General features: G+C 45.1%; 1 long non-coding RNA gene across 4 annotated transcripts; it reads left to right on the forward strand.

Annotated features, from left to right (window-relative positions):
• The first annotated feature begins 3,896 nt into the window (after positions 1–3,896).
• Gm32736 lies at positions 3,897–21,103 on the forward strand. 4 transcript variants are annotated; one of them, XR_389466.2, is made up of 4 exons: positions 3,897–4,100; positions 10,153–10,284; positions 19,600–19,925; positions 20,116–21,103. It is a non-coding gene; the product is annotated as a predicted gene, 32736 (long non-coding RNA). The 4 variants fall into 4 exon arrangements; XR_389467.2 differs by lacking the exons at positions 3,897–4,100; positions 10,153–10,284 and adding exons at positions 17,169–17,325; positions 17,826–17,952; XR_389470.3 differs by lacking the exons at positions 3,897–4,100; positions 10,153–10,284 and adding an exon at positions 18,819–19,205.
• The last annotated feature ends 1,221 nt before the right edge of the window (positions 21,104–22,324 follow it).

The raw sequence follows: 22,324 nt of genomic DNA on the forward strand, positions 1-22,324 counted from the left end.
CTGCTTGAGAAACTAAAGAGTCCCAAGACCCTCAGGGTGTTCGAACTTGCCGGTGTGGGGACCTCACATGTGCTGTTTGCCGTGCTTCTTTTAGAGACACATGTGGCTGCTGTGCTATGGCTCTCATGGCCTGCCATCCTGATTTCACAGAGATTTGGAAAAACAGTTCCCTCAGGGAAGTCCATAGTTGTTTTGTCATTTGGGATAGAGAGCATTTGCCATGTAACCTTTCCACTGAGAGCCCCATAGGCAAAGGCAAACAGGAGGCTTCTTGACTTGCTACCGTGTAGGCACTTGGGGTGTTGCTCAAAGCGAATCCTTTATGTGGAGAAGCACGGGAGGGTAATGTAGGAAAGATGAGGAGAACTGAGAGATCTAGAGTGGGCGTTTGTGACACTCCTGTGTTGTCACGAACTTCCTGCTTTGGATTTGGGGCCTCAGTAGCACTTGACAGGGCGCCTGAATTCCTTTTACCACAGCTTATGTTCTTCAAGGTAAAGAAGGACATAAGGCAGAGGAGTTCAAGAGGGCGATAAAACTGGGACACGCTTAGACTGAAGACCACAAGTCCCCTCAGTCAGTTCAGGAGAGCGTCCTTCGTGGTACCCTCAGTAAGTCTGTGCTTACAGGAAAGGGACAAAGCACAGCAGGACTCTCTGCTCCTGCAACTGATGAGGGATCTCTCCCTAGTTCTGCATAGCATTTGTAAGGACAACCACGACTCCTACCACAAGCCTTTGGAATTTCCATTTGAACACAGAAGACAGACTCTCTCTCTCTCTCTGTGTGTGTGTGTGTGTGTGTGTGTGTGTGTGTGTGTGTGTGTGTGTATTTCTCATTGATCCTACTTGAGTGTCCATTAAGATAACCAAGTAAGAAAAACCAAAATTACATAAACCTGCAGAGACAAAGAAGCGGGAAAGAGAGAATAGACAGATGGGACAAAGGCTCTTAGCAAAAAGAAAGATGGAGCGTGACGAATAATTCAGTGGTCAGAGTTTAAGTCCACAGACAACCATTCTGGTAAGAAGTATATGAGTTCAATTGGCAAAACTCCAGGCAAAAGTAAGCGTCGGAGTCTAGGTATGAGCTATATATACACTGGAGGAATCAAGGTGGCACAGGGCTCAGGTGGGTGTTAGGATCTGGAGCATTTGAATGCCAGGCTCTCTGCCTAACCTGTCCTAGCCAGGAATATGCTCTTTTCCTTAACAATTCACCTTGCTTTCCACTCTACTCAACTCACCAAAATGGCAGGGGTTTAATGTCTGGGAAAACAGCACCAAGAAGGTTCTGGTTTGAGGGATAAAGCCCAATGTGTCACTGGGGATAATATAACTTGGTGAAGGCTAAGGGGCGAACATAAACAGGGCATCGAATGACTGTCTACAACTTGGGACCCCACATCCTTTCCTTCATCTGCTCACAGAATAGATGGATCCAGACTTCCTCTGTTCTTGAGGAAGTGAAGGATCTCAGGGAAAAGAACTCTGACATTTGTGGATCCATCAACAAAGAGCCACTCACCACATACCTACAGCAAAGCCAGGCAGTTAGGAAGGGATTTCCCACTATCAGGTCAGGGTTCCTGCAAAGCAAGCTTCCCTATGCCTTTACCGTCTCCCTTAAATGCCAACAGTTGAGGCTCCCCACACATTTGAGGAAATTCTCCAGAGTGAAAGGAAAAAAAAATACACAGGGAAGAGGAGTCAGGGAAGCCGCAGGTATCGATTAGGAGAATACAGGGCTGAAGGGGGAAGGCAGACAGAGACACATATGCATAGTTTGCAGATGGGCATTTTAAGTGTTCCCAATGTCGGCTGCATTATCTACTGTGATGTCATGCCTTGGCAATCCTTCCCGTGCTCTTAGCTCACAGAGCATATCACTCTCAAACTTCTCTTTGTATTTAAATACTCTTCTTGGCTTGTTAATGTTGAATCGTCCTTGGATATCCACGTCCTGTCTGACCCCACATGACCATGTATTATTTAGCAGACACCCCCACCGGCCTTTGTAATTCTTATTCCCTTCCTCACACATCCCATAATGTGTGTATTTGTTGCTGTAGCTAGCAAGTCCTGGGATTTCAGGTTCATCTGACTTCAAACCTGAGGTTGTCTGAACGTACCACACCTTTAGTAGTTTGCTATTGATCATAAATGGCATTACCATGGTCTTTACTGCTTGTCACAGTAACCATGAGAGGCAATACAAATAAATGCCCCTCACTCAATAGGGAAGAAATCACACTTTGGAGAGTTTCAGTGCCAAATGTGTTGACTCCACAGTAAACTCGAAATCTGAGACTCTAACCTAGGTGTGTGTGTGTGTGTGTGTGTGTGTGTATGTAAATGTATGCAACATGTATGTGAGTACCTGCAGAGGCCAGATGAGGGCATCGGGTACCTTGGAGTTAGAGTTACAAGTGGGGCTACCTAGCATGGGTGCTGAGAAACAAAATCAGGTCCTCTGGAAGAGAAATATACACTTTTATCCACAGCACTGTTTCTCCAGCCTCACAGATCTCACAGATCTGCTGCAACAACCTGGGTCTTGAGTGGTTTTGGGCCAATAGGGAGATGTCTTCATTTCCCCATAGGCTTTTAATACCTTGGTGATGAGAACTAGCTGGAAACTATTGTAGGTGCAAACTTAACACTCTCCGATACTTGCTTATCTGGTTGTGGTGATGACAGCAGGGAATGTTTACTGCATGAGAGCAATGCATCAGAGAGCCCTGAGTGCATTTACTGCATGGGAGCAATGCATCGGAGAGAGCTGTGACTGTTGGTGCACTTACTGTTCTTATTTTTAAAATCAATAACTAGATCTTGAAAGCATGAAGGGATGTGTACAGGGTTGCAGACGGGCCAGGACTCAGAACAGTCTAAGACTAAAGCCCAGAACGCTCTGCCTCTCCTCTTGTGTGGAGGCACTGCGAGGATGTCCCACTGGAAAACTTTCTGCATCCAGGTTTACAATGGCCAGTCTTTTAAGATTTCCTAAACCACAGCTGAGAGTGAGGGCAGGACCAAGCGTTGCTGAACTGGAACACGACCTTCAGCGTAGGAAGCTCAGAGGGCCATTTGAATGCAGACCTAACAAATCCTCTACCCCTGTTTCCAGGACAGCACAAGCTCCAGGTCAGAACTCTAAATTTTGGGGAAAGGGGGGAAAGAGCAGTCCCCAAAGCATCTGCACCTTGGCCTCCAAATTCTAGAAAATAAACACAAACCACAGGAAGGTTTTTTTCCCCTTCTGCCGCCATGTAGCGCTGGTTGTGAAGTGAATATATCCCACTGCACTGATCCTACACCCTGTCACATGAATGTTTCAGAGCACTCAATATAAATATTAAAACTAATAGCTCCAGTCCTCAGCTATTACCCTGCATCCCCTGAAATCGTCATGAAACTTTCAAAGCCTTTTAGAACATTTACACACTCGAATCTGCTGATGGGGAAGCAGATTCACACAACACGCTTAAATAAGAGTGAAGAACTGTTTATGGAATATGCTTTATTTATTCATCATCTCAAGTAAAGTTTCCATTTTGAAGGAGGGGGGAGGGAATCAAAGTGTAGCTGTCAAGGGATAATGCTGAAGTATTGCTTTCCTATATATATATAAATAAAAGAGGTTCACAAGAATCTCAGCCCAAGGTCAGTCAATGCTGAGACGGTGGGTACGTAAACAGCTAATGGATTGTAAAGACACACACCGGGCTTATGAATTTTTAAAGAGTAGGCTCTTCGGCACAGAAACCCATAAATCAATGATGACTTATTGGCCAGATCAATTATGCAAAGTTTTAAAACATTTAATGACAGGTAATGAACAGGTCTCCGGGGGACGGCAGTCAACAGTGGTTTTGTGGTTGTAGTTACATCTGCGTAAGCGAATTGGGTAGCAGCAGCCACTCCTAGGGAATGGCTAAAAGTTAAGCGAATCTGTCTGGAACGAAGGAGAACAGTGTCTTTGATGCTCAGGTGCAGCTGACCATGTAGCTGTAAAACAGGCTGCGTCCCTCGTGCACTCACAGGGAGACAGGATGGATTTGGACCGTGGGAGGCAATCTCTGGGACTTCTGTTCCTAAGTGAGTATTTGGAGGTGTGTGTGTGTGTGTGTGTGTGTGTGTGTGTGTGTGCTCATGTGTGTGCATGCACGAAGATGTGTGTCAGGTCAAATGGCAATCTTAGGTGTCATTCTTAAGGCACAACCTACCTTTTATTTATTTATTTTTATTTATTTGTTTGTTTGTTTGTTTGTTGTTTGAGGCAAGATCTCTTAGGAGGCCCCAGGATTCTCCCTGTCTCAGACTTTTTGCTTTTCTTCTGTGGGTTTTTGGGTTGGAGAGCTTTCAAAGCAGGCCCTTTACTGACTGAGCCATGCCCCAGGCCCAGCCTTTACCTGGAAATTTTCTGCAAAGCAATCTGAGAAGCGAAGAGAAGATATATTTTTTTTTTTGAACAAAGAAATAGCATAGCATCAATGATGCCGTCAGCAGGCCAGTCGTTGCTGCTACTAAATTAATTACTAAATTGAGAAATTAATGCAAACGCAACTGAGGGACAAGCTCACAGGCAGCAGTGAACTGGCGTCGTGGTTTCTACTTGACTTGAGAAGCAGACGGGAGGCTGAGTGTGGGTTCCTAATCCCAAAGATAGCGGCGTATCCCCAGGTGTGGCAGAGCCTGCTTTAATCACATATTAAATTAGTGACCTGAAGACACATGAAGGATGTCGGGGAGATTTCCGAACCTAATAGTCTTTCAGAGTTTAAACATTGATCTTTCTATTGTATAACTTCAGATCAGTCTTCAGATTATGAAAAAGACAGAAGTTAAACACACCATTTGGTGCTAAGCACGCGCTTTGGATCTAAGCCGCGCCATTGATGCTGTATTTCCACGTTAACACAGTTGAAGCATCGCTCAGATCAGATAAAACCTGCTGACTGAATTTGAAACCCTGAAAGTCCCGATGTTCCCGAGCGCTCTCATTCCTTTTACTGCTCAGTAGCAGGACGGTTAAGATGAGAAATCTGAAGTAAGCTGGTTGTAAAACACCCAAGTTCAACTTCTCTGGCCTGGAATAGTTTTCTATGACAGACAAATTTCCCAGAGTTGCTGTTAAGGTTTTTAATCACTTTTAGATAAAGGGGAGTGAGGGAGAGGAGAAGCATTTTAAAATCATCACTGATTTTTTAGGTGGCGTTTTCTCAAGGTGCTTTTGCTATTCCAAATTCCTCTTAGGAGGCTATTCACTGTGTGTGTGTGTGTGTGTGTTGCCTTGGTTACTCTTCCATTGCTGTGATAAAACACCATGATATGTATGTATGTATGTATGTATGTATGTGTGTGTGTGTGTATATATATAATATATATATGTGTGTGTGTGTATATATATATTATATATGTGTGTGTGTATATATTATATATATGTGTGTGTATATGTGTGTATGTATATATACACACACATATCTATACATAAATATATACATACATGATATATACATACAGATACACATAAAATACACACATATACATTTATATACATAATATGTATGTATATATCACATATATACATATACATATGTATACACACACATTTAATTTGGGTCTCATGATTGCAGAGGGTAAGGTCCATGACTATCATAGTAGGGAGCATGGCAGCAGGCAGATTAGTCAGGTATGGTACAGGAGCAGTTGTTGAGAGTGTACATCTTGATCCACAAGCACAAAGTAGAAAGAGAGAGAGGGAGGAGAGGGGAGAGGGGAGAGGGGAGAGGGGAGAGGGGAGAGGGGAGAGAAACGGCAAATGGGCACGCCTTTTGAAACATCAAAGCCCATCCTTAGTGACACACCTTCTCCTACAAGGCCCCATCTCCTAATCCTTCCCAAACAGTTCCAGCAACTAGGGATCAAATATATAAACCCATGTGGGGGGGGGGGGAGGGTCATCCTCATTCAAAGCACTGTACCCCTCAATGTAAAGAGAGCTCCAAATTTGGAGCTCCTTACGTGTGTGCAAGAGCATGTGTACTTACACACAAGTGCACACCATACACATATACTACACCACATACATACATGCATAGAAATAAATAAATGACTTAAAATGTAGCTTAATAAATATGAATTATTATTTTCCAAATGTGAAATACCTCTGGGAGCAGAGTTACTGGAACAACATCCAGGCAGGAGTCAGTGCTCAGTTCAGGGAAGGAAACATCCTGTACCAATAAAAAGCCTTTCAAGTGGGAAGGGCTGTGCACAGCAAGGTCTCCATAGCAGATGTCACGTGCTTCACCTGTGCTCATCTGAGTCTGCCGATGCTTCCATGAAAACACCAGTTTTAGCATCCTACACATGAAGCCTTTGAATCTAAGAGAAATTACAAGCTTGCCTAAGGCCACCCAGCTGTTTTTAAATGGCAGACATGACAACCGATAGTGGATGACCTCATGTTTTGTCAGAAACTGGAAAGTCACAGTGCTGAGCTTGAAATAATTTCAAGACAAAAATACTTTATTTAAAAAGTCTCTGTGGCTTTTGCAGAAATAAACACTTGCGGGGGGAAAGGGGGTGGAGTGTCTCCATTGGTCTATGAGAGCAAGTGAGGCTTGCAACACTGGCTGGATATCGTGGGTAGAGGAACGGGAGGCAATGGTGTGCAGCTTTAGTAGGCACAGAGTGACGACCTGTGAGGCAGGAGCCACTGTTACACCACACTGACCTGTGAGGCAGGAGCCACTGTTGCACACTGACCTGTGAGACAGGAGGCACTGTTGCACACTGACCTGTGAGACAGGAGGCACTGTTGCACACTGACCTGTGAGGCAGGAGCCACTGTTGCACACTGATCTGTGAGGCAGGAGCCACTGTTGCACACTGACCTGTGAGACAGGAGGCACTGTTGCACATTGATCTGTGAGGCAGGAGCCACTGTTGCACATTGATCTGTGAGGCAGGAGCCACTGTTGCACACTGACCTGTGAGACAGGAGCTACTGTTATACCACTCTGACCTGTGAGACAGGAGACATTGTTGCACACTGACCTGTAAGGTAGGGGCCATGGTGTGAGGCACAAATGCTGTTTCCCTAGCCATGTTCTTGGGAAATTTGTCAGTCTGTGTGTGTAAAATGCTGGCATGATAATTCATCAGTTTCCAAGTAGGACAGACAGTGCCTTAGGGCCTTCATTGTTTCTGATGACGTTGGGAAGGCAACATCATGGCCCACACACCTCCGTGGAGGTGGGGGGGGGCGACATCATATGTGGCCCCTGATGCACAAGTTCTCAGAGTTTCCCAGCCGACAGGAGTGGTGAAGGAAATGATGGAGAGAAAATGTCCATAACCTGTCACGTGTGCACCTGTATTCTTAAAGGTGTGAGAGATGCAGATTAAAACCTAGGAAACATCACTTCAGATTGGCAAAAATGAAAACACTGGCCAATGCAGGAAAGTGGGTCAGAGGGCACTGACTGCATGCTTCGGGTGGACGTGTAAAGCAGGGGACGTATACTGTGACGAGGAAAGTGGGAGATAGGGAGATGGCTCACCGTGTAAGAGGGGATGCTTTGCAAGGGTGAGGATCTGAGTTTGAATCCTCAGCACCCACACAGAAAGCCAGAGGTGGCCATGTGTGCCTGTAATCCCAGCTTTATGCATAGAGACCAGAAGATCCTGAGAGCTTGCTGGCTAGCCGGCCCAGAACCTCCAAGTCGGTGAAAGACCCTGTCTCAAGGCAGTAAGGAGGGGAATGGTAGGGAAGGCACAGCATGTACACACATAGAAACCTTCATACCATGTGCATATCTCTCTCTCTCCCCCCTCTCTCTCTCTCTCTCTCTCTCTCTCTCTCTCTTTCTCTCTCTCTCTCTCTCTCTCTCTCATCACGACAGCTGGAACAAGAGAAGGGCTACTGGGGATCCATCCTGGTGGGGAAGTCAAGGCAGTGAGAGATCAAGCAGCTGGCCACATTGCATCCACAGGCAGGGACAAGAGAGTGAATGGGTGCACGCTGCTGTTCCTCTCTGTCTTTCTGTTGACAGGATCCAGGATCCCATCCAGGGAATGGCGCCAACTCAACAAACTGATTTCCAAGATAATTCCGACTAGGCATGCCCAGAGACCCTTCTCCATGTGAATCTAGATTCTGTCAGGTAGATAGTTAACAGTACCCATCACCGTGGATATACAAAGAAGCACGGACATTAACGTCCGTCCTAATGATTGCTATCATGACGGGGCGTTGACGTATGTGAAGTTGGCTATACTCAATTTGCATTTCTATCTTTCCTACGGAATAGAGAGACTTCATCAGGCTTCCTCTTAGTTGCTAAAGACGGTAAGTGTTAGTTGACGAGTAGGAGAGATGCCAGGAGATGAATCAGCATTGGGAGAATTATAGTTTTTCTCTTTCACAGATGAGGAGTGGCCTGTAAGACCTCTGATCCCGGTAAGGATATGAACTTCTCAGATTGTGTTAGTGACAGCCACATGGCCGGCCTGAGCCCCCACCAGCTTAACTGGGCTCAGAGCATGTTCACCCAAAGGTGGTTGAAACCAATGCAGGAATTTTGAGGCCTCTAAGAAAGTTACTGTTGAGGTGACCCAGCCTTTTGATTGGCATCATTAGGAGACAGGACTCCTTGAGAAATGAACGCAATGACATCCCTGGGCTGCGTGAATTCTTCCTATGATATGCACTTGCTTTCGAGTGACTTTGGCCTTTTAGCATAAACCACTCCTTGCTTTCCTCCCAGGTTTGCGCTCTGAGCATTCTTTGGAAGCATCAGCCAGAAGCAATCTTGGTGTAAGCAGTGTGCTGCACTGCGGCTCACAGGGTGGATTTGAGCAGGGTTGGCTCAGATGTCATAATGACACAAGGCCAATAAAGTGGCATGAGTGGGCTGATGATCCTGAGCAGAGTGCTTCCCTCTCTTGTGTTCTCATTCAAAGGATTTGCAGTTAAGCTATGTCCTGGGACCCTGAGCATTACATAGCCATCTTCCCTTCCCTGGGCCTCACTCATTCCTGCACCGCTGGGTGCTGGCTACATGCATTCTCAGAGCTACATTCACTTCTGCAAACTCTTAAAAAAGATTTTGTTCAGTTCGTAGGAAAGATCTACATGCATGGGAAGGTAAGGATGATAGCCCAAAAGGTGAAAACAAACAAAACAAAACCGGAGTCCGGACTGTAGTGACCTCAGTATGTCAAGGAGGCACAGGCAGCTAACTCCCAGTCTGAGGCCTCAGCAGCCCCCGAAGCTGCCTCCACCACCAGGCACTCTGCTGCTTCCCGCTCCCTTACTCAGTGCTTATGAAGATAGTGCGTTGGGTTGCAAAGATGTGACGATGGCTGAGCTCTAAGCTGAGTACCAGCCGCAGGCCAGGCAGGATTCCAAGCTTTGTTCATCATTAATGTCCCCAAGCTTGCTGACAGCCTCGCCAGATGTGCCTTCTTATCAAGTAGGAGACACAGAGAGCTAAAGGAGCATGTATCCTCTTCTTGGTCACTACTCTCTTTGCTTAGAGTAAAAGATCAGTGAGGAACCTACCAACGAGAGAATGCTTATTAATTAATTAATTAATTAATTAATTTTATTTGACAGTGTCTTGTATAGCTCAGGATGGACATGAAATTATTGTGCATCTGAGCATGACCCTTGCCCCCTGACCCTCTTGTCACCACTTCTGAAGTGCTGGGACTATAGGCTATACCTTGTTAAAAAGTGAGTGTTTATACCCTTTCTTCCTTTGCTAAGTGGAATAAACAGAGATGGCTCATCAGTTAAAAGCACACGAGTGTATAGACACACACACACACACACACACACACACACACACACACACACACAAATTTAAAATATGATAAAGCCTCTCTGCCAGGTTCCTAAGAAAGCATCCCAGGGAGCCAAATGTCCAGGATGGTCACACTGAAGGCATCGTCGTCTCAACCCAAATACATGGCTGAGTGAGTGCTTTAAGCTCTTAGAGGCCATGTCTCATCAGTCATCTGTGTCACCAAGATGTACTAGGAGAAGACCTCAGGCATATTCCAGATAGTAACTATGGAGCGGGTGATTCTAATGTGTCCTTGACTTGAAAGAAACACTCATGACTTTGTCTTCCCACAGCTGAACCTGCAGATGACTCTCCACGGCCTAGGAGAGCTCCCTTGAGCCCTTTCTAGCCTCTCTATCCACAGAGTGAATGTGGACAGAAACGGAGAGGTCCCATCCTCAGTGTGACCTTGACATGACCTTCTGGTGAGTTCACCAAGTAGAGTGCTTGACTTACTGCAGCCCACAGTCCATTGTCCCACGGAAGACCTGCTGGAGAGCCCACTACAAGACACCGGAGTGGTTCCCCTCAGCTTTCTTTGAGAGACTTCTCAAAAGGTGTAGCAGAATGTAGCTGGTTTGATCTCCTGCTCAGGGATCGAGCTGCCTACAGAGCTGCAGCGCACAGAGGAAATGGTGCAGGGTCAGGCTCTGGCCTGTCTGCCTCATGAGTGTACTTCCTGTGTTTGGGAGGAGGCAGCCCCACACCATAAAACCTCCTTGAAAGCCACAGAGCTACCTCTCTGAAACTATAATGGACTTTACAGAAAGCCCAGCTTTGACGGATGTGAGGTCTGGGAGTCTACCAAGGCAAGGATCTGGGCATCAAGGAGACGGAAGAAGCTGATGACCCAGAGTAGGGCCAAGCTGTTTACCAGCAGGTGTGTGTTTTAGAAAATCTCCCTTAACTGGTCATGGCAGCGGAAAATACCCTGCTGTTAAACGCATCTGCAATCCGCTGCTTTCCCAGTCCACCTACAAAAATTTTGACCTTTAAAGAAATGATGGAGAAGCTGGTGATTTTTCCCTTGGCATTGAAGCTCAGTCTATTTCAGGCTCCTGGGCAATTGCAGCCCTCTCTGCTCCCAATCTCACCTCACTTTTAAGCCTCGTTCCAGCCACTCTGAACCCTTCAGCACTTTCAGCCCTGCAATCACGCAAGTTAAGATCTGTGATGTGTGATTTGCAGATGACACGTCCGACTGATGGTTGCTGAAGCCGCTTGCAGGCCTGAGGTAGGGGAAGGCGGAAGAGCATTTCACAGTGGCAGCTCTGTAAGGCCAACCCCAAGTTTCTAGTCTCCTGCAGATGGGTAACCATTTTCTCATTATTTTGATTGTGGAGAAGGTAGCTCTTTATTCCTATTAGTGTGGATTACCATATTCATGCTTGATAACCAACCAATTGACTTATTTCTAGTGCTTCTTGTTCCCATTGTTTGGGTCACTTTACAAACCCAGGTGTGGAGGAGGCAGGGTGTTAATAACCCAAGCCCCTCCCCTCCCCCACACGCAAACACAAAATGGAAATCTTAGGTTCCTGTAATGACAATCTGTTTCGGGGATGCATGGGGCCTTAATGAGCTTTCTGAGCATTAGAGCAATGACAGTTGCATTCTGGGCCGTCTTTCATTGAACTATCTACAAAATATGCAAATGAGCAAATCTTGGTGAAAAGTTATTTCAGTGTCATTTGTGGAAAGATTCACTGACTCAGAAAAGACCATCTTAATGAAAGCTCGCCTTATTTGACTTTTTAAGCAGACATGATACGTATATGAATGTAATATGATTTGAAAGACACATTAATGAGACAGCAGTCAGAAGGATTATGGAGGGGCTGTGTTCACACAGCGAGGAAAGCCAAATGGGTGTATCAAGTACCCATTCCTAATCTTCACTAGCAAATTTATTGAAGTGTCTCAATTTTGCCACACACCCTAACATCTGCATATGGGCCCAGGCTCTTAATCCTGTCACACTGTGCAGATGTAGATTAGGAGAATGTATTACCAATGCCCCTGTCGCCCCCCATAAATATAGGCTGCTAAGTCAAGTGTGGCTTTATGCAGAAACCCCTTGTCTTAAGCAGATTTTGCAGTAACTACTGCTCAAATTCCGAAAAATTAAAACAAAAACCCCCAGTGATGGCCTCTGGTACTTTCTTGCTTTATTTAATAAGAGACAATTTATCCGTGAGAGGGAAGGGTTTCAGAAGCAAAGGGAAAGACTGCAGACCGATGAAGACCCACCCTGCCGTGCATGAGACATGGGACTAGGTGTTTAGCGTGCTTTGTCCCCTTTAACATTATAGAGAAGTGTTCACTGAGTGTTCTGAGCTGAGGTTCCACCCAGTGCTTCAACCTTTAATGTCTGTGTCTTCTGTTCCTTGCTAATGCTCTTGGCCAGTGTTTGAGTGAGAATCTCTTTAGAACGCTTCAGAAGGAGTCAGAGAACTTTGCAAGTCCCCACATCTACCATCTTCTACAGGAAAAGCAGTAGAGCACGAGGTTCTGAGTACCCAGTCGCATGATTAGCTTGCTGCCTAGTGCCAGCACCTCAGACTCATGCCTCAGCAACCTTACAAATTATTCCGTGCTGTGGACTTTCAGGGTCACTTAAGAACATTAAAAACAATGAATGTTAAATCTACAGTCACCAAGGGCTTATTGTATGTCATCTGTGAGCCTGGCACTCGATTCTTATTTCTAGTGACAATAAAATCATTTCCATTTAAATTACTCTCTACAAGCCTTCATAGGATTTCAAACTTCTGATTAATCTTTATTGTATTTTGCTTTTTGAGTTCCATTTGCTTGAAGTCAATAGAAGATGAAACCACAATGTTATGATCAGAGCTACTCCGAGGAATTGTGGAAAACCCACTAAAGTAGATCCCTTTCCCAAAGTCCTAGTGACAGGTTGGGTATGCATCCTTGCAATGTCCCAGAACAAGGAAAAAAAAAGTCTAGACTGTAAGAAATATCACTGAGTTTTTTTTTATTGCGTATTTTTCTCAATTACATTTCCAATGCTATCCCAAAAGTCCCCCATGCCCTCCCCCCCACTCCCCTACCCACCCATTCCCACTTTTTGGCCCTGACATTCCCCTGTACTGGGGCATATAAAGTTTGCGTGTCCAATGGGCCTCTCTTTCCAGTGATGGCCGACTAGGCCATCTTTTGATACATATGCAGCTAGAGTCTGCTCTACTGGTTAGTTCATAATGTTGTTGCACCTGCAGGGTTGCAGATCTCTTTAGCTCCTTGGGTACTTTCTCTAGCTCCTCCATTGGGGGCCCTGTGATCCATCCAATAGCTGACTGTGAGCATCCACTTCTGTGTTTGCTAGGCCCCGGCCTAGTCTCACAAGAGACAGCTATATCAGGGTCCTTTCAGCAAATGCTTGCTAGTGTATGCAATGGTGTCATTGTTTGGAGGCTAATTATGGGATGGATCCCTGGATATGGCAGTCTCTAGATGGTCCATCTTTTTATCACTGAGTTTTTAAAAGCGCACAAAACCATCCATTTAAAGAGACAAATACGTCACAGAATTGTGGCACAGGCTTAATAACCTGAAAAATCTCCATCAGTTCAGAGCTTGGTCCCTCTGCATCACCTTTTTCATGCAGCAGGCTTATCTGGCTCCATCTCCTTTGCTTCCCTGAAAAAAAAGTGTGTGTTTGTGTCAGTGTTTGGTGAATTTGCAACTGTTTGCAACATAGTTTTTTTATTTTTATTTTTTGAACTGCTAATTCAGTTGTTTGCATCTTTGATGGTAGACTAGCAGAGATAGTACAAAACCATGTCAAACTAATGGTCTCTTTCTGTGTCCCGGGAGAGGCCTCTCGGGTAACATTCTCAACAGCTCTGTATCTCTGTTGGTTTCTTCCCTTTTCTATCCTTTTCTCTTGTTTCTTCACATGGTTCTGAACTCCTAGGAGGAATCCTGCGAGATCCTGGGCTAGGAAAACCAACCAGTTACCAGGCTTGAAGTGACTGCTGATCTCTGAGCCAACCTTCACATCACACTGGCTCCACCCACGTTCAGAATTCCTTTGTTTCACAACTCAGCCCAGTGGCAGAGCAGGTGACAAGGGAAACCTGCTTCTTGACTCTGCCAGAGTTAGAAAATGCTGGTTTCTCTGGCCCAGGCCACCGAATCACCCACCATCAATGGAGACAGGCTGCTCCGACACTGATGCTTGGTTGGAGGATGGGTTGAGATGGTCTGCTATAGTGGGGCTGATAATTTGAATGATTTGCTTAAAATAACAGAAATGGTAGAGAAAAACCAGCCTTGAGACAAATCTGGTTTCAGCACCGTGTTCTTGTTCCTAGAATTAACACAAGCTGCTCCCAGGGTTGTTTGAAGGGCTGAGCCAAATAACCAGGTCTTTCAGTGATGGAGAACATCTCACCTTGTGTTCCTACCTGTATATTCTTTGCTGTTAAGGTTAGAGCTCAAGAAGCCCACTTTAAGATGACCAAGTTCATGTATGTAACCCCTAAGAACACACACACAGGCTCTGGGAAGTGACATGGATAGAAGTAAATGCAGGAAAGTTGCAAGGTAGCAAGCTTCAGGTGTCCTGGTCTCCTAAGGATGGAAATATACACGGCATCTCTGCCATTAGCAAGAGTCCCTAACTGGCACATGTGACTACCACCTCTAGATTAACCAGTGCTTGCCTTGCATCCTAATTAAATTCTCCTGGTGGCATCACGACCACATTAAGAGGATGTGTTTCACTAAAAGACAATTCCTTCGAATGTACAAAACGGGATTGTGTAGGCAGAGATTTAGACAACTCCGAGTTGGACAGAACTTTGTTTATTCGTGCGAGTTCATCTGGGGATCAAGCTTGTGGGCCTGGATTCATTTGCATGGCAGCTTTCATCTAATTTCGAGGTATACCTCCACTGGAAATTAGATTAAAAGAACTCCCAATTTCAAGTTCCATTTTCTTCTAGAAATAATGAATCTCAGAAGAGTTTCCCCAAGTTAAACAAATGTAGCCAAATATGCTTGCACTTACTGCAACCCTGAGTGGTCTGGTGATGCCCAAGAAGCAATTACACCTTAATTGGCATCAAATAATAGGAAATTAGTTTCATGGTAAATATTCATTCTCTCCTCGATCTATTATTTGCATTAGAGAAGCGACATTTAACCTGCTCGAATAAACTCAATTTCACTTGCTTTTATAAAGCATTTTAATTGAGGATTAAGCACCAATTCTTTATGAAGATTGCAGAAGAATATTGCTGTTTTAATCAGATAACACCAAAACAAAAGCAAACATCACTCTCTTTAACCCTAACATCCTCTGATAAAAAATTAGCTTCAATTGTTCAAGCATCAAAACTCTATAGCAGCAACAACAGAGACAAACATCCCATCCCGAGAGGGCTCATTTAGAAAAATGGTAGAGTCCATCAAAAAGGGTCTTTTTTTTTTTTATATAAACTTTTCCTTGAATAATACCACCAACTTGGTCACTTAAAGTCATGGTTTATAAATCTCTCTTATGGATCTGTCTTGGCAAGCTCACTGGGCAGTTTTAATTTTGAACTCCATGTATGCTTGCGGCTGAGGCTGGAGTCGTCTGAGGAGGGGACTGAGTTGGAGTCTGGGATAAATTCTTCATTGCCAGGTTTGGTTCCTTGCTGACTAGCTGAGGCTGGTTGGATCTCAATCTTTCCCTTCCCTCCATGGCTACATGGCTAGTTTTGGTCACTCCAAAGCCTTGAGGTTTCAAGGCAATCAGATTCTGACCAAGTTTTGATTTCCCTCAGAGAACATTGTATAAGTGTGCAGCTGAAGTTGTGAGACATCTTAGGAGCTTGTCTTGGAGATACACGGCATCACCTCTACAAGGCGTGGCCAGACGACATAGTCGGAGGCTCGATCTGGTTCAGTAGTGTTGAGACCAACTTCCCCTCTGGATGAAGGAAGAGTGTGTTCGTATAGGGAGGACGGGCTCAGTGGTGGTTGTCCCGAGACAAACTCTCAAGTGGACATCATGCTTCCAAGTCTAATTGATCGCTTTGGAGGATGTTCTCCCTTGCTAAATACAACGTGTGGGTGTAGAGTCCTATAGAACTGGGGAAACTTCTGTAGCTGTAGGCTACCGCACAGGGATGGCTGTCTCTTCTCTCTCAAGAGGGAATCAGGGAGTGTCACACAGTGAACTCATTCAGTCCTGTTCTTGGGAAGTGAAGTGACCGATCTGTGAAGGATCCTTGGAGGAAGTGGTTGAATTGGTGATGGTGTCTGCTGGCTTCTCTCAGAGTAGACTCTTCAGGTGGATCAAGTTCAACTAAGCCCTGTGACGGGATCTGTAGTTTGGGTCAGCTAAAGACTAAACGTTTGGGGCTTTTGAAAAGACTACTGGGGCCAGTCATGAATGATATATTATAGAGACTGGATAATCCTCGTATCAAACTTCTCAGCTGGCTCACACACTGGGAGTTATCGGTGGCCTCTGTGATAACTCATCTTCATCGTTACTTGATAGGACTTAAAATCATTTAGGAGACACAACTTTAGATGTATCTAGGAGAGTGTTTCCAGAGAGGTTTATCTGAGGAGGGAAGATCTGAATGGCATCCCGTAAGATGAGAGCCCAGACTGAGGAAAGAGGAGAAGGGAGAACGCTTGATAAGCTCCAACATTCATCTGCGCCTGCCTCTGACTGAGGAGCAGTGGGACCAGACACCTCATGCTTCAAAAGCCATGCTTTCCTCAATAGGGTGCACTGCATCCCCCCAGAATCAGTCTCAGATAAACCAACCTCACTGTCTCCTTCCCTCCCTCCCTCCTTCCTTCCTTTTTACCTTGACTCCCTACCTCTCACTCTTCCTTACTACCTTCCCTCCCTTCTCCTTCCCTCCCTTCCTCCCTCCCTCCTTCCTCCCTCCCTCCCTCCCTCCCTCCCTCCCTCCCTCCCTCCCTCCCTTCCTGTTGCTTTCCATCAGGTATTTGGTCACAGAAATGAGAAATGTGACTAATATAGTCCATATACACAAACACTCATTCCTTTTTAACCAATTTCTGAAGGTGATGTTTTACTTGAAGAACATTTTGTGTCCTTCTACTATTTATTAGGTGTTAATTTTGTGCCAGGAACTGGTCAGTATTTAATATTTTTAGCTCATTTACCCCTCAGAGGAATTTCCCTATTCTCTAAGTTAGATATCAAGGCCCTCTGCCACACAATGGCCATGTGGCAACAATGGGTTTTGACTCTAGATGATTCAGCTTTAAGCCAGTGCCCCCCACCTGGGTATGTTATGATAGTCCCAAATATGCTTTCATTCATGTTTGGTAACTGATCACACTCTCATGTGACTTTGTCTCTGAAAGGCTTTTATACCAAATAATTCGTGTATTGCTGGACGCCAGACACTGTTACAGAGCTTTCTGTGGGTGAGCCTACTTGGTACTGAAAGCTCTGCAGTGAGGTAGGTAGCTCTCCTGTTCTCACAATGATGGGCAATGTGGACAGTGTATACTAAGTCACATGGGAAACTATATAGTGTAGTTTCTGGGCATCTGGGAAAGTTCTTCTGTGCTCTGGTATCTTTCCTTCTTGTTCAATGGTGTCTCATTTGTCCGAGTTAGATGACATAGAGAGAAAACACCCTACACATGCCAAGGAGAGGGCTGGCTTAGCATCTTTTAATGGGTCTTAGGAATGTAGTCTCCAGGGTAGGCTCTGAAAGGGCAAGGTGTTCTGAGAGAGGGGAGTGGACACCCCTAACCTGGCATCATCACAAGGGAAAGGAGCAAGAACAATTACCAGAGAGATGACGGTTTCCTGCCATTGGCAACCTTCCACAGGCCGAGGCTTTTCTGTTAGTCTTAGCCGGCGACGCAGGCTTTCCCCAGAGCTCTTGAGACAGGAACTTTGAAAAGGCAGCCTTCCTGACAGTCTGTTTCCCCGCTGTTTCCTTGCTTCCAGAAGTGACTGAAGTTTACTTTTGGTACTCCAGAGACCTAGCTTCTTCTTGCCTTCCTCCAATGTGGTCTATTTAATCTCCTGTCGTGTGGGAAATTATGTTCAAAGTCTCCGTGATCCTCTGTCCAGAGTAAGTTATGCATGTAGTGACAAGCACATGCCACAAGGTCTCAAGATTATATCTGCAATGTGTTGCCGCTGGCTGTTGATCAAGATAGGCTGCAAGAAAAACATTATTTTCAGGTGTGAAAAACCGTCACCTTTATCAAATAATTTTTCTTGCATTTTTCCCAAGACGTTGTAGCCTATTTAAACTTGGGAGGTTAAGTTTGTAGCATTCATTATTACTGAAAATTTAGTTCACACAATCATGATGCTCTCTTTATTAGGTGTTACCGTTAAACAATATTAAAATAAACACGACGTGGCTGGCCTTTTGTAGGCTACATGGCATGTTTACTTCTTTGCCTGGTGTCTTAATTGCATTTATTCATCTTTCTGAATATTGATGTCACCGCCACCCAAGATACTTGCTGTTTTAGGGTATGTGTTTTACATTTCATTTTATCCAGGGATAGTATTTGATTAGGAGGATTTGAGTTGAGTATTTCATAGAGTTCTCTGTGTAGAGATGCTTGACTGATGTTTGCCAAAGTCCCGTTCTATCTTTTTAAATGGAGGACGGTGGATCTAAGATTAAAACGTACTTAAGAATATTGTGATGTGGGAGGCAGGCCACAGATATGCCGAAGTGCAACCCTTGGCTTTTGCAGGTTATGTGAACATCATGAAGATTATGGAAAGCAGTGAATCTAAAACAAAGGGGCCGACGGAGTGAGTAAAGACCTAAACCTGCTGTTAAAACAAACAAACAAACAGAAAGGACAGCCCTTCTCCTGTCCGTCTAACAAATCAAAGCAGAAAAATAGGAAGGGCCCATTTCAGGAGAAATGGTCAGCCACAGGCATATTTGCACCTTTACCATTTTGTCTTGGGAGGGGAGGTACAAAAGTCCAATGGAAGGCATTTGCATGCACAATATATACACAGACATCTACATTTAATGCCCCCTGTGTGTTGGTCACTTTGTCCTGGTGCAGGGCCCCGCTGCCTCTCAGAACTGCAGTCAGAGTGTGTTCTATTCTTTATGACTTCACCATATTTCACAGACACCTGTGTCAGAATTTGCCTGCCACATTCTACCCTGGTGTTTTCACAGGGCCGAACAGGCTCACATACATCACTTTTATTTTCTTTCGGAAGTTCTTCCGTGTGTGAGGTTGCTTCCTTCCCAAAGTATGACCACTAGGGTGGCCTTTAAAATTCTGCCATCTTGCTTCCCCAGAACAACAGACACGGCATCTGCAGGCCAGCCACAAAATGGTAATTAGTTATAATGTTTCAGGAAGTGCCTCCATTGTTGTGTCTGTATTTTTCATTGTAATTGGAGCCTGCAAAGATTAATCAGACTAGATTGTCTATAGGAGCTGCTAAGAATGGACACTTGGGTATCTTAATTCTTGGGGAGCAACAAACAAAGGAAGGAGCAGCTGAAAGGCCACAGCATAATTTGTGTTCACCAGAGTAGCCTCTGCTGGGTGAGAGGATTTTTCCTTTTTTAGAGTGGCATATGACGTTTTCTGCCAAGGAGCAAACTAACCAAGTATTCTTCAGGCTCCAGGCCAGGAAGACAGGCACAGCCTTGCCGGTGTCAAGGAAGAACATGGGTAGCAGGAGACCTGAGAGTGGATGAAAATTGAATTATCCTTACTTCTAGGACCTGCCTATTGAGACCCAGCAGCTGTGGCAAGCATTTACTACCAACAAGAGGCAGTTCCAAGAGAAGAATATAAAACACGCTCTGCTCAACCCCACGAAACTCGGAGTGTCTCACAATGGCCAATTTATTATTTTTACCCTGTCCAGTGACACGGAAGGATGCATCAGGGAGCTGCTAGCCTCTGCGATGAATAACTTAAGTCAGGCTGCAACATGTGAAGTAATTCAGCTGACCAGGATTTATAACGCTAGCTGGAGTTTTCTGCTTTCTTTGGGGTTCATGAAGCATGGTGTTGCAAGAGACCACAGGAGTCCTGTGATGAGGTTACATATCTATTTCTCTTTCTATATATTTTTTTATTTTTTGGTATTTTCATATTATTTTATTGCCTAGTCCAAATGTCTTCCTAAGTAGGGTCCAGTCTCCCTGGGGACTTATAGCTGTGCACTGAAAGTTGGACCTACCAACAAATCAGGCCCCTGAACACTCTTCTTTTTATTCCCCTTCACACAGATGTTGTCCCAGATGGTCTCACCTACCCGATGCCCCATGGACTATGCTGGGCTGGAATTTCTTCTGCATGTTATTTATGTGTACTTGACCAAACTAGAGAGGCAGGAATGCAGGTACGATGTCCAGGTCGGCCCACCCCTTTCCTGCAGGCAGGCTGGAAGGATTGGAACAGGATGGCATGGAGTAAACATATCTCAGCAGCTACCTGGAGCAGGTAGACTTTCACGACACTGAGAAGAGTCTAGATCTTCGCTCTCCCGGTGGGCTATGGGACACTCACTCATCTCAAACCTTGGACGCTGTATTTACAGAGTCCAAGGATGGAAATGACCTTAGAAGATGGCTGGAATTCCCATTTTTCAAAGGGGCAATAATTTGTGTGTCCTTTTTGTGTGTTGGCACTTCAGAGCAATGTTAAAAGAAGAAAAAACAAAAACATAAAACCACTCCCACACGATTGTGTAGTCATTCTGATCCCTATTTTAACCAGGGAATTTAATGAGAGTTCCCCAATCTGTGGAGAAAGGAGAAAATGCCCACAGGGTGAGGATTTGGCCGATGCCTGTAGGTCTCTGTTGACAAAGCAGCCTTTGAATCTGTGGTACCTCTGAATGGAGTCCTACCATCTTTCAAGGTTATTGCCTGACTACAGGTTAAATATCTTAATATTCACTGATTGGGGGAAAGCACTACGAGCAAATTGAATGCAAGGTCCAGGAACACCCAGGTCTTTGGTGACTATATAAAATGTAAATGCATTCTTTATTATCTCAAGTCACTGCACGCCCAAGTGGCTCTTCTGTAAGAAAAACATAGCTTGCTGATAATGAGCATGAAAATTACTAAGGAATGGGCAGAGTAAATCTCTCAAATCTTTTCTGTCTCCGCCCTCCCCCCACCCCCATTTCGGAACCATGATGTGACTTTGCTAATTTGAGTATGTGTCCCTGTCTAGATTTTACAAATAAACTTAAAGTTTATCAAAGGACTTGGAAGTGGTGGGAATGGCCTGCCTTAGTGATTTTCTTTCTAGGTGTGTATTTTATATGTTCCCCAATATTCTGGCTGTGGTATCTCCATGAAGCACATATTTTTACGGCTATTTTTTTGGTGGGGAAATGGAAACCCAGCAGGTCCAATGGTTGGTCATTTGTCCTTCAAGTGGAAACTAAGGGCTGGACTTCAGATCCTCAAAGCAACAAAGCAAAGCTGTGCTCAGGTTCTCAAGTGACAACCCAGGGGCTCTCATCCTGTGGGTTACAACTCCCCTGGTGGTCGAATGAGCCTTCCACAGGGGCTGCATATCAGATATCTACGTGATGATATATAACAATAGCAAAATGACAGTTATCAAGGAGCAACAAAAATAAATTAACAGCTGGAAGTCACCACGGCAGGAGGAACTGTATTACAGGGTCGCAGCATTAGGAAGGTTGAGAACCATTGTCCTCGTCCTTACCCCACCCCCCACCCCGTCCCCCGCCTGATTTCCTTTTAAGGGAGTCATCCGGATGCTGCATTGTCCGGCTGTGGAACAACGGAGGTGTCTTTTCAACACTCCTTCTTTGATATCACCTGACAGGGAAGACCTCACTATGGGAAACAGTATAGATTTGACTAGGCTGCTGACAACAGCCTGCCAAGCATCAGAAAGTTACCCAGCCTGACCCTTTTGATGGGGGATGGATGGTGGCAGGACAGGCATCCGAGTAGGTTCTTTTATCAACCACGTCCTGAGACTTGGGTAGCCAAGGACCTTCACTGACAGTCTGGGATAGTAGAGAGAGTAAGTGAGCACACATCGGGCAAGGCCATGAGCACTTCAGCTTGTTTTCACAGTTAAAGGCCCAGGCCACCATGTTGTTGTGTTGACTCAGGGTAGCTGTGACCTCAGTGAGAGCCTGGCAGGGTCACATGTCTTCTTCCTGGCTCTCCTTAGTACCGATGGCTGCTGGGCTCCTCAGTTTAGGCCATTTGCCCTGAGAAAGACAAATGAGTGAGGGGGCTTACAACATGCAGCCACCAGATGTGGCGAGTTTTCAGAATAAAACTTGGGTCTTCTTTGAAGGCCATGAGACTGGGGCAGTCCTTACCATGAGTAAGACTTGGAAAACTGAGCAGAGGTTTGCTTTGCTGCTATGGAGACAACCCCCTCCTCTCTTCATAGCACTCTGTGGGATGCCTGGGTCCTTGTGCTGTGTCCTCTCTA

Source organism: Mus musculus, chromosome 5, assembly GCF_000001635.26.
Source record: "Mus musculus strain C57BL/6J chromosome 5, GRCm38.p6 C57BL/6J".
Taxonomy (NCBI): domain Eukaryota; kingdom Metazoa; phylum Chordata; class Mammalia; order Rodentia; family Muridae; genus Mus; species Mus musculus.